A 13,435-nucleotide genomic window follows, 5' to 3' on the forward strand; every position below is an offset into this window, starting at 1 on the left:
AGATGGAAAGCAATGGGACACTGAGACACATTTCAACATAATCTAGGGGCATTTCACTGCCACAGAACAGAGCAGGGGCTATAAAACAGTGGGATATACTTGTCCACCCCTTAGAAATCAAGGAACTCTCCCTTCTCTGACTCACTTAAGATCTTTCATGATGACCAAGTGGGACAGTTTAATTTCAAAAGCCATGAATAACTAGCCTAGAAGGGTCTTTTGTGAAAGCAAATGCAACAAGTAAACATTAGGACAACCTCCCATTTTTCTTGGATTAGAGAGGAAACATCCAAATAAAACTTTCATGGTTTGTTAAATGACCACCTGGGTTATAGGCAGCTTCCTACAACAGCCCCTGAGAGGACTGCCCTACTGGCTGGACTGCCTCATAGGAATAACTGGACCAACTGCTTCTTTCAACTCCCCACATTGGTCACTTCATACTATGTCTCCATCCCTAATCTCTAACCAGGTCCTTACTGAGCCAAACTACCCAGAAGGCATTCTGATTAGTGTGGTTGAGGGAAGGGCAACAGGAGAGAAAAGGATTGGTCTGAAATAGGGAGGAAGAAATGAGAAAAGGAATCATCAGTCCCCCACCTGCAGCTACCTGTTGTGATTGCTAAGGAGATGGTTAGTGTGTGGAGCAGGCAGGAGAAAGATGTGGTGGAGATAGTGAGAAGGGAAGGACCTGGCTACTGCTGGCATGTACTAGTAGCCTGCTTTCACTTCTTGGCCTTGCCTTGAGCTGCCACAGCCTCCATGGCTTTGCCCACGCACAGTCTCTTCATCCCCAAGGAAGTGCATGGGCTTGATGGGTTTCAGATTCTTGTCCAACTCATACATGATGGGAATGCCAGTGGGAAGATTTGGCTCCATGATTGCTTCTTCAGACAAACTCTCAAGATGTTTGACAATCCCTCGAAAACTATTGCCATGGACTGCAATTAGAACAGAGCAATCAGAATCCTTGATCTGGGGAACGATTTCCTCATTCCAGAAGGGTGGAGTCTGGGCAATGGTGTCTTTCAGGCTCTCACATGAGGGCAGCTGATAGTCAGATCTGCATAGCTACAGTCCTTGCTGGTGTTTCTGCAGAAGGGGTGGTCAGGCTCCATTGGAGATGGTGAGATGTCGTAGGATAGTCACTAGATCTTCACCTGGACCTCACCATGCTTAGCAGCTGTCTCTGCTTTATTGAGACCTGTCAGACCTCGATAGTGCCACTCATTAAGGTGCCAAGTCCTCACTACAGGCAACCACATCTGGTCAATGGCATCTAGTACTGTCCAAAGGTTATGAATTGCTCTCTTCTGGACAGAGGTGAAGCAGATATCAAATTCATAGCCAGCATCAGCTGCTGAAGTGGTTTTCCAGGTTCCAGGCACTCTCTCCATGCCGGATCAGCACCAGCTTGTAGGCAACCATGTCAGGGCAGAGACTTGGGGCAGCGCTTTTCAAAGAGACCTGCAGATGGGTGAGCACTCACTGAGATTCAGGTGGAGCCCGCAGCCCTGTTTGCTCATTTTTTTCACTCTATTTCTTGACTTTTAACTAATCATTAAAGTAGAGTTCTGCTTCCAGGGAGGAGGGCACACTGTCTCAATCTTCTGGGGTTTTGTGCAGCTGTTTTTAGAGATACCTCTAGGGACCTATAAGTTTTCCATTCTTCCAAGGCAGTATGATCTAAGGAGAGGTATTTACTACTTTTATGCCCTGTTCTCTGGTCTGTGAGTGACCTCAAACACTCTTTTCTGCCCTTCAACTGGGAGAAGGTTCCCCACTCCACTATGGCTGCAGGTTCTAGTGTGGTAGTGCTTCTACTTGCCTAGGATTGCCACCCAGGACTGAGACCTGGATCTGCATATTGGCAAAGCAACAGAGTCCTACCTTGGTGCTAGCAAAGAGATCCCTGTAATCTCCTTCTGACCAGTTGTTCGTCCTCCTTACCACCTGTGGGCTGAGAAGTCTGGAAGTCGCTGCTGCTGCTACTGCTGCTGATTCAGTGGCTGCCAAGGCCTGCTCCTGCTTTGCTAGGGCTGAGTCTGCACTGCTGTGGCCTTCCCTGAACTGTGCTCCACTCTCATCTAGGTGCAACAGATCTTTCCTACCGATCTTCTAAGTTGTCTTTGGCTAGAAAATTATTTCACCACGTCCTTTTGTGGGTTCTGCTGCTCCAGGAATTGTTTTATGGCATTAATTAAAGGTGTTCAGAGGGATTTGAGGGAGAGCTCAGGCAGATCATTGCCATTTCTCCACTATCTTGATTCCCCCCACCCTCCAATTCTCAAAGGCTATAATTTGCAGTGGAATTGCTAATGTGCATTGTTAGAGAGAATTTATTTACCAGAAGTTCCCTGTGCCAATGAAATCACAAGCCTGAAGCCTATTCATCCTGCTCACTCTAATTGCCATTGGTTTTTAGTTAAGAAACTAATATAGAGGATGGGAGCCACTTCCCTTAGCATAGCCCCCAAAATGATCACCTGCCAAGTTCTGTCCAAAAATATCTGCCCAATACCTCTTGAATCCACCACCTTCTCTCCATTCACAATTCCCAAGTTCAGATCTTCATCTTCACATTTCCTACTGACCTTGCTGTTTCTTAAGTGGTCTCTCTGCCTGAGTCTCTCCCCTTCCCATCTCATCTTCCACACACTGATAAATTGATATTTCTAAAGCAGAAGGCTAACTGCATCAATCCCCTGCTCTAGAAGTTCCATTTGGGTCCTTCTTGCTTTGAGAGTAAAAGACCAATTTCTCTGGCATGTCAGGCCCTTGATGATCAAGCTCAATTCTGCTTTACTAGGCTTAGTGTACATTACTCTCCTAACCCAATAATCAACTTTTAAAAATTGGGTCACTTGCCTCTTCATACATGCCCTTTTATTTCCTGTGTCTGTGCTTTTGCACAGGCTGTTTCTACATGCCTAGAATACACTTTCTCCTGAACTTTACCTTGTAGAATCTCCAGCTCCCTTAATGTTCAGGTCATGTCACCTCCTTTTCCTGATCTCTCCCCTTGCTACTGCCCACTGAAATTACTTTGATTATTCTGAACATTCTTTTTATATATTCTGCATTTACTTATCTGTGTACATGTTTTCATATCATTTTCCCCAAGAATTCCCTGAATCCAAGCATTGTTTCTATTTTGTCTTCATAACCTAAACACTGAGCACAGGGACTATCACATATTTGGTGAATAATAAATGCTTGTTAAATGAAAGAGTGAATGAATGAATGAAATGCAAATAGAAGAGGCCATGGTGTAATGCCATCCATATTAAAGCAGGAGCTATGAAAAGAGCACTGTCAGTGCAAGTCCCTCTCTCTAGTTTCCATTCATGAAATAGAAAGCCAGAAGAATCTGTAAGATAGAGTTTGGTGGAATTATCCGAAGGGAAATCAGAGAGAGAAAGATCACAAATGAAGATTACAAGAGAAAATAAAATAAAGAAATGTTATTGAAAAGTTCAAACCAGTGTGAAGCAATCTTAGTAGAAATCTCACTTAAGTTAAAAAAAAATCATAAGAATGTACATTGACATTATACTGTGTGCTTGAGTTGAGAGGAAGAAAAGTATAGATTCACTGTTTTGGTTAAATTATACCAGTTTTCAAATAAAATACTCTCTCTCTCTCTCTCAATACACACACACACACACACACACACACACACACAAAACCACATACCATTCAGAGGCTATTAAATTTCTGATTTTTTTTTAGACAGTTATTATCTATAGTGGAACCAAAGAAAAAACTCCATACAAGCTCATTGTTATTTTTCAGTCAATTTGCCTCCTTAAGATTTAAAAAAGGTCGAATGAGTAATTGCGTAATAGCAATGTTCCTTTTGACAATAAACCAGTTTCCTATATCAAGATGAATCAATCTAGTATAAGCGTAAGCAAACATAGGGTGTCTTAACAGGAATCATTTATCTTACCTTTTTTAACCCTTGTTTTCAAATCATGTTTTCTCATCCACCTATTTCTCCTATTCTATTCCTTCCAACTATTTCTCAAAAAATATAGTAATTACTATCTTATCTGAAGTTAAACAAAATGTATTATCCCATAGACATTATTAATTAGGAGGAAAGGAACAAAAATGCAGAAACACAAAGAAAAAAAAGAAATAGCTATTCCTTAATTATGCTGTTGACTTACCCTTTTGAATTTACTGCTGACACGGCCTAAATGGTCTAGATGAAACAACAGGTGTGTATTGCAAATGGATTAGCATAGCTTTAGTAGACAGGCACATCTGCCACCCAGTAAGTTGAATATGAATTTGAAAGCTAGCCAGCATCAAGCAGATTTGTTTCATGGGGTAGTAGGGCAGAGGGTGTCTTTGTACAATGAGAATAACTCACAGTTTGTCCTCTCTCCATCTGAGAGACTCAATCAAGTGTCATTTTCCAACTTTTTTTTTTCTTCTTAAACTTTGATTCACTTCAAAATTCTCTGACATCTCCTCACCCCTCACAGCTGACTACATGGCCATTAAATTTTTATGGCCGTTAAAAAAAAGGAAGAAAGAAATATTCTAATGTATATATTATGTGATTTTTTTCAACATAAAAGTAATAAAAATTGTCCAAAAATACATAAAAAGATCATCTTTTTAAAAAAATTTAAGGTTTTAATAAATTGATTCTCTTACAACAAACTTATGTGGTAGGTAGGACAAATATTATTATTTTTATTTTACAGATGAGAAAACTGAAGCTCAGAGAGATTAAATAATTTTCCCCTCTTTTTAAATTTATTTATTTTTAGTTCTCAACAGTCTGTAAGATTTTGAATTTTAAATTTTCTCCCCCTCCCACTTCTTTCCTTCTATCCCAAGATGATGTACAGTCTGATATAGGCTGTACATATACATTCATATTAAGCATATTTTCCCATTAGTCATGATGTAAAGAACAATTAGAACTAATGGGAAGAACCACAAGAATTAAGCAATAAAATAAAGCAACAAAGGAAAAGGAGAGCAAATAATATGCTTTCATCTGCATTCAGATTCCATATTTCTTTTTTTGGGTATGGATAGCAATTTCCATCATGAATCTTTTGGAGTTGTCTTAAATGATTTTTTTTTCTAAACCCACACAGCTAGTATCAGAGCCACGATTCAAATTTTGACCACTCTGACTGGAATACTCATACATTTTCTATTACATGACATACATATTTCAGTGATAAAACCATATATCCATTATAAGCACAAAATCAGCAGTATAGTTACATTACTATTGACTTATACTCATCAACTTTGTTTTCAGACTAAGGTGTTCTCATTCTATTTGCATTTCTTGTTTGTTGTAGCAAAAGGAGGGTTGAGTGAAGAATGTCTCTATATGGCTACCCAATCATTTTTTTTCAGTCAATTGCATTTTGAATGACTTGTCAAGTGATAAAAAGACAATAACTATGTAGTAAAGTGTATTCATTATTTGATAATATGAATCAACATAATTACTGTTGCAAATGCAAGATAATCATGAAATAAATTACTGCAATTCTAATATGCATATGCTCCATTTTTACAATATTTTTACTTTTTAAGTGATGTTTAAATATCATTTAAATATTTAGTTATTTATGTATTTTGTCAGTGTGTAGTTAATCATTCTACTAGTTTTACTGCAAACTCCTCTTATCCAGAGTTATTCATCCTTGTCTTTACATATATCCATATACCCACCATTGAACAGCCACTTTATGCACTAGAATGGCACCTTCTTTTGGTCTTTTCAATATCTTCAAAAAATGTATATGTAACACTCAGGTGGCCTATATTTCATTCTTGTTATCTCTTTGTCCCTTTTTCCATAGATGTCCTTGGCAAAGTTTCTTAATATCACATCTCAAAGACAAATCATCAGTGTAATATGCAACAGTCAATTTACATCAACCATAAACCTTTCCAATGACTTTCAGATCACCTGAAGCTTTGATTCTTCTGAGATTTTGGTATTCATTGATTTGCAGATAAATAGCATTTCTAGGAGAATGGCTATATGAGAAAAGATAAAACCATGAGGAGCTCCCAGAAAAGACATTACAATGGCATATTCATGATATGTGAAAATTGATAGAACATATTCATATATGTGAGACAGTAAAAAACTCAAGAAAATGTGTCAAAATAAGATAAGCAAGTTATTTAGCCCAACAAATTGACTATTCTATATTAGGACCATACTAAGTAGTAGGACCATTGTTTTCCAAAAGAAGATGGTGATAACAAATTATTATTTTCTAGTTACTGCTTGGAACTACATCATTGGGGGGAGGAAAATATTAATGACAGACCTTTCCCAACTCACCCAACTTTTATAGTTTCATTTAGAGTTTCAAAGCATACATATTATACATATTACCTGTATACTCTTTTATATATATATAAACACACTGGCCTCAATGATTATTGACAGAATTTGTCAATTCAGACATAATCCATGTGCAAATCAAATAGCTCCATAGTGATAATTGAAATCTTTGATTGTAGGTAGGGTACCCCTAGCATAATCTGATAATTAAAAAAATAACATTTAAGGTTTATTATCAATCCTTAATAAATTAGCATTTATATAGCACTCTAAGTATGGCAAAACAGTTTAAATACATTATATTTTTTAATCTTCACAACAAAGCTAGTAAATGGGTGCTGTTATTATGCCAACTTAACAGATAAGGAGACTGAGGCAGAACAAGATTAAGTGACTTGATTAGGGTAACATAGCTAGTAAGTATCTGAGTCTGAATTTGAACTCCTCTTCCTACCTCCAGGTCTAATGCTCTGCCACTGTGCTACCTCGCCCACACAGCCCTAAGGATAAAAGATGTCATGAATTATAAATTATTATAAAAAAAGATGCACACAAGTTGTGTATATCTATTTTTTATTGATTTGTGATATTGTGATTTGTCAGTTCCTTGTTCTTTAACCATATTTACCTATATCTTTATTTTCTATCTCAGTGCAGATAAAAATAAAACCTTTTTATAATATATAGACACATTTCTCTCTATCCCCACATATCATAGAATTATAGAATGCAAGAACTAAAATGTGTCTTAAAAATTAGCTTCTCCAACTATGTCATTTTATCTTTTTTTCCTTCTTGATTTAGAAACTCTCTTCTAGGTTATTTGATTATTTAATCCATTAACACTTAACATTTTGATTGTTAGGCTTATGTTTTCTTTCATTTAGTAATTCTGTATTGATTTTTATCACTCCTTTTTTAAGTCAACACTTTTTCTTTGCAATTGGTTTTATTTCTATTACTCTAATGTTAGTATATTCTCTTGGGCTGCCACCACTCAAGTCACCTTTACTTCCCTTATATGTTATTATTCATTTCTCTCCCTTTCTGTTAATTATTTATTCACTTTGGGATAAAATCTTGATGAGGAATGGGCATATGATTTCCTACATACATGAAATGCACAGAGAAGGAAAATCCCTCTACCAATTTAGATTATCAGCTTCTCAGAAATTTTTAGTCTAAGGGAGTTTGTGTAGAGCACTAAGAGATCAATTTACTTGCCCAGGGTCACACAGCCAGCCAGTGTCAGAGGAGGGACTTGGAGTCAAAGCCTTCCTGGCTCCAAGGTCAACTTTCTATCTACTGTGTCAATTTGCTTATTCATGTATTTATTTGTTTGCTTGTTTGTTTGTTTGTTTGTTTACTTGGCTCCTTCTGCTCCTCCTCTTTAGAAATTGTGCTTTCTCTTCCCAGCTAAGTATGTAGTTCAAAATCTTCCTTACTCCAACCCATCCGACTTCTTATATTAAGCAACATTATTTATCAAACCCCACTTTTCAATTTTCTTTTTTTTTGCCTTTCTTATTTCCATTCCCTTCTAATCTATTAAGAATTATATTCTGGGGCAGCTAGGTGGTGCAGTGGATAGAGCTCTTACTTTGGAGTCAGGAGGACCTGAGTTCAAATCCAGCATCTGACACTTGACACTTACTAGCTGTGTGACCCGGGCAAGTCACTTAACCCCAATTGCCTCAACAAAAAGGGAAAAAAAAAAGACAAAAATAAAAACAAGAATTATATTGTCCAATTTATGTTATCTATACTGTAGTACTGTGGAATTAACTCTGACTTTGGAGTCAAAAGTCTCAAGTTAAAACCCTGGCTCTGTCATTTACTCCCAAATAACCGTGGACAATTCCCTTGACTATGCTGAGCCTTAGTCCCCTTATCTATACAATGAGAAGATCTGTCTAGATGGCCTCTCCATCTCCTTTCAGGTCCAAATCTATGAGCCTATGACCCTACTTATTCCTTCTTTATTCTCCTTCTGTTGCTCATGGATATAGAATGTCTGGAGTATCAGATACGTTTTTTCTGCTACCAAGGGTTCCCAAAGTGAGGAATACCACCCCCTGGGGGGCACTGGAATGATCCAGGGGAGTGGTACTAGCCTCGGGTACAATTGGAGAGTGTTAAATAAAAATAAGGGGACAGTGGAGCATAAGGAAAGAAGAGAAGATAAAATTTTGAAAAACTGTTCATATATGTTTCATCTATTGTATAAGAGAGTTAAAGTTGTAACGATTACATTATTTTCCAAATAAACACACAAAATGCAAGTTATAGCCAATCAGTGGTCAAGTCCGCCAACAGGCCTTAACAAGTAAATGTTGGCAGGTGAGTGTGTTGCGCTTTGTCAGAAAGTCTAGGATCCACCTGCAGGAATATGTGTGTATAATGACTTGTTTACAATACAATATTATATGGTTACATGATGCAATATTGTGTCATCAAAATTTCAATGCAGAAAAAACCTACAAATTTACAATAAATTATTAAATTTAAGATGCACCATTAAAAATGTTATTTTTTTAAATGACACAAATTTTTAAAAAAATTAAGGATTAAAGAAAGTAGATTTGCAGGGAGGTGCTGACCAATTTTTTTTTTTTGAAAAGGGATTGGTAGACCAAATAAGTTTGGGAACCTCTACTCTATCCTATTTTTATTATTACATTTATTGATCTCTCCTATCATCAACTGTTTAGTCAACAAGCATTTATTAAGTGCCTATTATGTGTCAGGTCCTATGCTGAGTGTTTTGCAAATGTGATCTTGTTTGATGCTGTATACAAAGAAGATAGACACAGGTTTAATTGGAGATAATCAACAGAGGGAAGACACTAGCTTTCCTGAATTCCTGACTTTAGGGGTCATGCTAGTAACAAGGCTGCTGGTTTAGTGAAGGTCTGTCTTTCCAAGTGCTCTTGGACTATGTGACTCTTAATGGCAGTTGGTTGTCATTTAGTTTTAGTAATGTATGAGACGGCGGACTCATTCTCCACGAGTGTTGCACCCCTCAATGATGGTTACAAAACCAACACAGACATAAGACTTGTGGTCCAGAGACGGGGGACTGTTGTTCCCAAGGATTATGGACGCTGGGCTGTCGCCACCTAGGCATGATGTGAAGCAGTAGTCAATGTACATTTTGGTTCCTTTCTTTTTCTTAGGGTACCTTTCTGCTTCACTCATATTGGCTTTCTTTTACCACCTAGGGAGCCTGGTTGGTATTTTGTGTTGGTGGTTGAAATAGTAAGTCCCTTTTCTACAAGTGTTGTTCCTCCTTGTTTGGGGGTGTTTGCAAGAAGACTAGTCTACTCTTCTCTGTTTTGGGGTATTCTTTTTACTTTTTTTCAGAAATACCTCAAATCTTTTTTTTTCCTTTTCTTGAATATCCATACTGTTAAATGACGATTATCCTTAACTTTGTAGACTGTGTTATTTTAGGTGGCAGCATGGACTTCTTAATTTTTTGTAGATATTATTCCATTCTCTTATTTTTCATGACTACAGAGTAATCCTAGATTATTCATATTGATATTCCTTCATATTTGAAGTGCTTTATCCTAGATGCTTACAAAATTGTGGGTTTTATTGAAACTGTGAAATTGGAATATTATAATCCTTGGAGTTTTGAGCACATTTTTTTTTTGCTTGTGGCAATATGCAGTTTTGATCAATTATTGCTTTATGTTCAAATGTTCTAGATAGCTTTCTTGTATTTGTACCCTATAGCATTGCATTTAGATTTTTGATTGGTCACATTTTTCTGCAATGATATAATTGTTATATTATCTCCACACAAACTCCCTTCAAAGTAACTTCCTTTGATGTGTATGTAATTAATGTCCTGTTTTTAAATTTTTTTTTGATTCTCTTACAACAAATTTTCTCTACTTCTGTGTAGTTATTTCCAAAACTATTTTTCCATCTCTCATAGCTTCTACTTATTGAAAATATCCCCCAATTTGCCTTTCAAGTTCTGTAGTTTGTTCTTTGTTTCAGTGGGGGTAATTTAATCCTATATGAAGAGCTCTGATTTTGATTTTAATTTCTAACTAATTTTAAAAGTTTAATTTGCCTCGAGAGATTTTAGAGTTTCTTCCTAGAGTTCCATGATGTCTTGGGAGTGCTAGAAATTATCCTTTTGATCATGGAGTTCTGATTCATTTTCTTCCTACTTATTACTTCTTCATGGTTTTCTGGCCTATTTTTTTTCATTTTTACTCATTATTACTTTAGTGTTTATTAGCCCATCTGTTGAAATATCTACTTGCAAGCTACTTTTGTATTCAGTATTTCACTGTTAATCTTTTAGCATTTCTCTTTTATTTCCAGTCAATCTGGTTCCCTTCTTCACTCATTGTTCTCTCCTCCTTTCCTGGCTGTACAATGTCTACCCCTGATCCCCATCATTGGGTATCTTCAACTTCTTCACTGTGTTTGTGTGTTGGGGTGTGTGTTTGTGTATGTGTGTGTGTTTGTGTGTGTGTGCATTGGAGAGAGGAGTTGGCTAAAAATGTTGCCCACAGTAAACTGTAGAAGGGAGAGAACTGGCCCCGATTTGGTTTCCAGACTCTTCAGGCAGGGAAACTAATTCATTCCCAGAAGGCTCTATGGTCCATTTTCTGCTGTGTTCTGCACCATTCATATCTTCTGATTTCTCCTTGAAGTTGCTTTCCTTCTACACAGTAGAAGGAAAACAATAGTATCTACTGCCTGTTGGGGATGGTGAAAGAGGTTTAAGCTGTTACTATCCATGGAGGCATTGGGTAGAGACCTCTTAGTCAGATTCTGCTCATGAGCTTATGAGAATACTTGAACTGCCTATGCCATACACTTGGAATGGGACCCAGGATAAGGAGAGGATGCTGAATAGGGCTCTAAATATTTAAGTTTTCTAATGTTACTTCATGAATTTTTTGTTTGTTTTGTTTTAGCATTTAATCTTGACAGATGTTTCCATCCTTTTACCTTATAGACTCAATTTTAGTTGGCATTCTGACCCAGAAGTTTTTGTTTTGTTTTGTTTTGTTTTTCAGAAAAGTTTTAAGGAAAAAAAAAAACTATACCCTATCATCAATCAGTCAGTCTGTCAATAAACATTTGTTAAGTATCTACTATATTCCAGAAAGTGTGCTAAGTGTTGGGGACACCGAGAAAGGCAAAAAAGACAGTCACTACTCTCAAAGAACTCTCAATCCAATGGGATAGACAACTTATAAACAACTGTATACAAACAAAGAATACATGGGATAAACTGCAAATATTCAAAAGGGAGGAGTCACTATTATTAAGAGGGAGTCAGGAAAGGCAATCTTCTCTCATTTTATACATAAAGTCAGTACCAGATAGGTAAGATGATTCGTCTACAGTCACAGTTCTAGTAAGGAGCAAAACTAGAAGTAAAGCCCAGCTCTTCTGGCTTCAAATTTTATCCTCTTTCTCCTTCAGGGTCTCACCCTTTGCTCAGTCTTCAGTTGTTGAAGTGCTAAATGAGCAAATTCTTCAGTACTTTAGCAAATTCATCATTTCATCATTCTAGGCATTCCTTCCTTTCAGTTATCAATCAACAAGCATTCATTAAGTACTTTCTTTGTTCCAGGAATTGTGCTAGGCACTGAGGATACAAGTATGGAGAATGAAACAATTCCTACTTGTAAGGAGCTTTTATTCTAATATGTAGGGCACAATCCTTTCAGGCCTCAGAGGAAACAGTGCATTGCTATAATAAGTCACCACGGCTGCAAAATTCACTACCTTTTAGTACAGAGGGTGATGAACCTTTACAAACAGTTTGGTAGGCTGTAGAAGAACAGACACATACTCTATCACTGGGTTAATATTCAAAGCCCCTCCAGCCTGATAGGACTTACAATAGCTTGCCTTCTGCCCACATAGCTTCTGAGAATCCAGAGCAATTCCCAACTCATAATGAGTAATTGAAATAGGACTTTAGTGGAAGAAATAGATAAGTATCCCTATTACAATAGCTAGTTTCTATTATAATGGAAAAATCTTAGCTCTGAATACATTTCAGGAAATTTTTTAACCTGATAGTCATGAATCAATTGTGCTGTCTGTTGTAGATTGTATATTTGCTTCCCTAGGCATCAACATGTAGTGCATACTAGTAGTAAAGATGGGATAAGTCTTGCACAAGGGTGAGAGGTAGGTAGTGCCTTTGCCTGAAAATTTGCTACTGTCTGCCTATTCATCTCCCTCTGTCTCTATCTCTCTGTCTCTCTGTATGTCTCTGTCTGTTTCTGTCTTTGTCTCTGTCTTTGTCTCTGTCTTTGTCTCTCTCTGTCTGTCTCTTTCTCTGTCTCTGTCTCTGTCTCTGTTTCTGTCTCTGTCTCTGTCTGTCTCTCTCTCTCTCTCTTTCTCCCTCTCTCTCTCTCCCTCTGCCTCCTATCTCTTTCTGTCTCTCTTTCTCTCCTTCTCTATCTATTTATCCATCTATCTGAATTGCAGCTTGAAGCTGTTCTCAGACTATGTGGAAAGCAAAAGAAGGAGCCTTCACTATTTTATATTAATATAAGAATATCCCTCTGCTAGATCTTTTGCCAGGTTTCTGGGTATTCAATCAAATGATTCAATTTTCAGCTTGCTCTCTTAAGTGTATGCTTGCTTACAAAATGGTTGTTATTCTTTACTTCCATTTGCTTATAAATCAATGTAAGTTAATAAATGTCATGGATAATCACTCCAAGAATATAAGAAAATTAACTGTATGTACTCACAGCACACATCTAATTCCCAGGCTTCTTGGGAAATTGATAGCCCCAGCTCTGTAATCTAATTCTTAAAACCAATGTAATGCCTAATAAATATTTGAATGTGAAAAATCGAGCATTAGCATGGCATTCTAGAATTTATTCCAAGAAGAAAGAGAAAACAAAAAAAAATGCAAATGAAGGGAGATTGGTTTTACCCAAATCAAGATAAACATAAGCTAAATCCCAGTCACTCTAAGAGAAAAGCAGAGAGGCATTGAAGAGGGAAATTCTTGGAAAGAAACATATAAAATCACCTACCAAGGCAACAAGCAAACACTACTAAATGTAATACATCAGAGAATCTTAA

General features: G+C 37.0%; 1 pseudogene; it reads right to left on the reverse strand.

Annotated features, from left to right (window-relative positions):
- Positions 1-725: 725 nt before the first annotated feature.
- LOC114043584 lies at positions 726-1,428 on the reverse strand (annotated as a pseudogene).
- Between the last annotated feature and the right edge of the window lie 12,007 nt (positions 1,429-13,435).

This window comes from Vombatus ursinus, unplaced genomic scaffold (genome assembly GCF_900497805.2).
Source record: "Vombatus ursinus unplaced genomic scaffold, bare-nosed wombat genome assembly UNPS02014770.1, whole genome shotgun sequence".
In the NCBI taxonomy this organism is placed as follows: Eukaryota; Metazoa; Chordata; class Mammalia; order Diprotodontia; family Vombatidae; genus Vombatus; species Vombatus ursinus.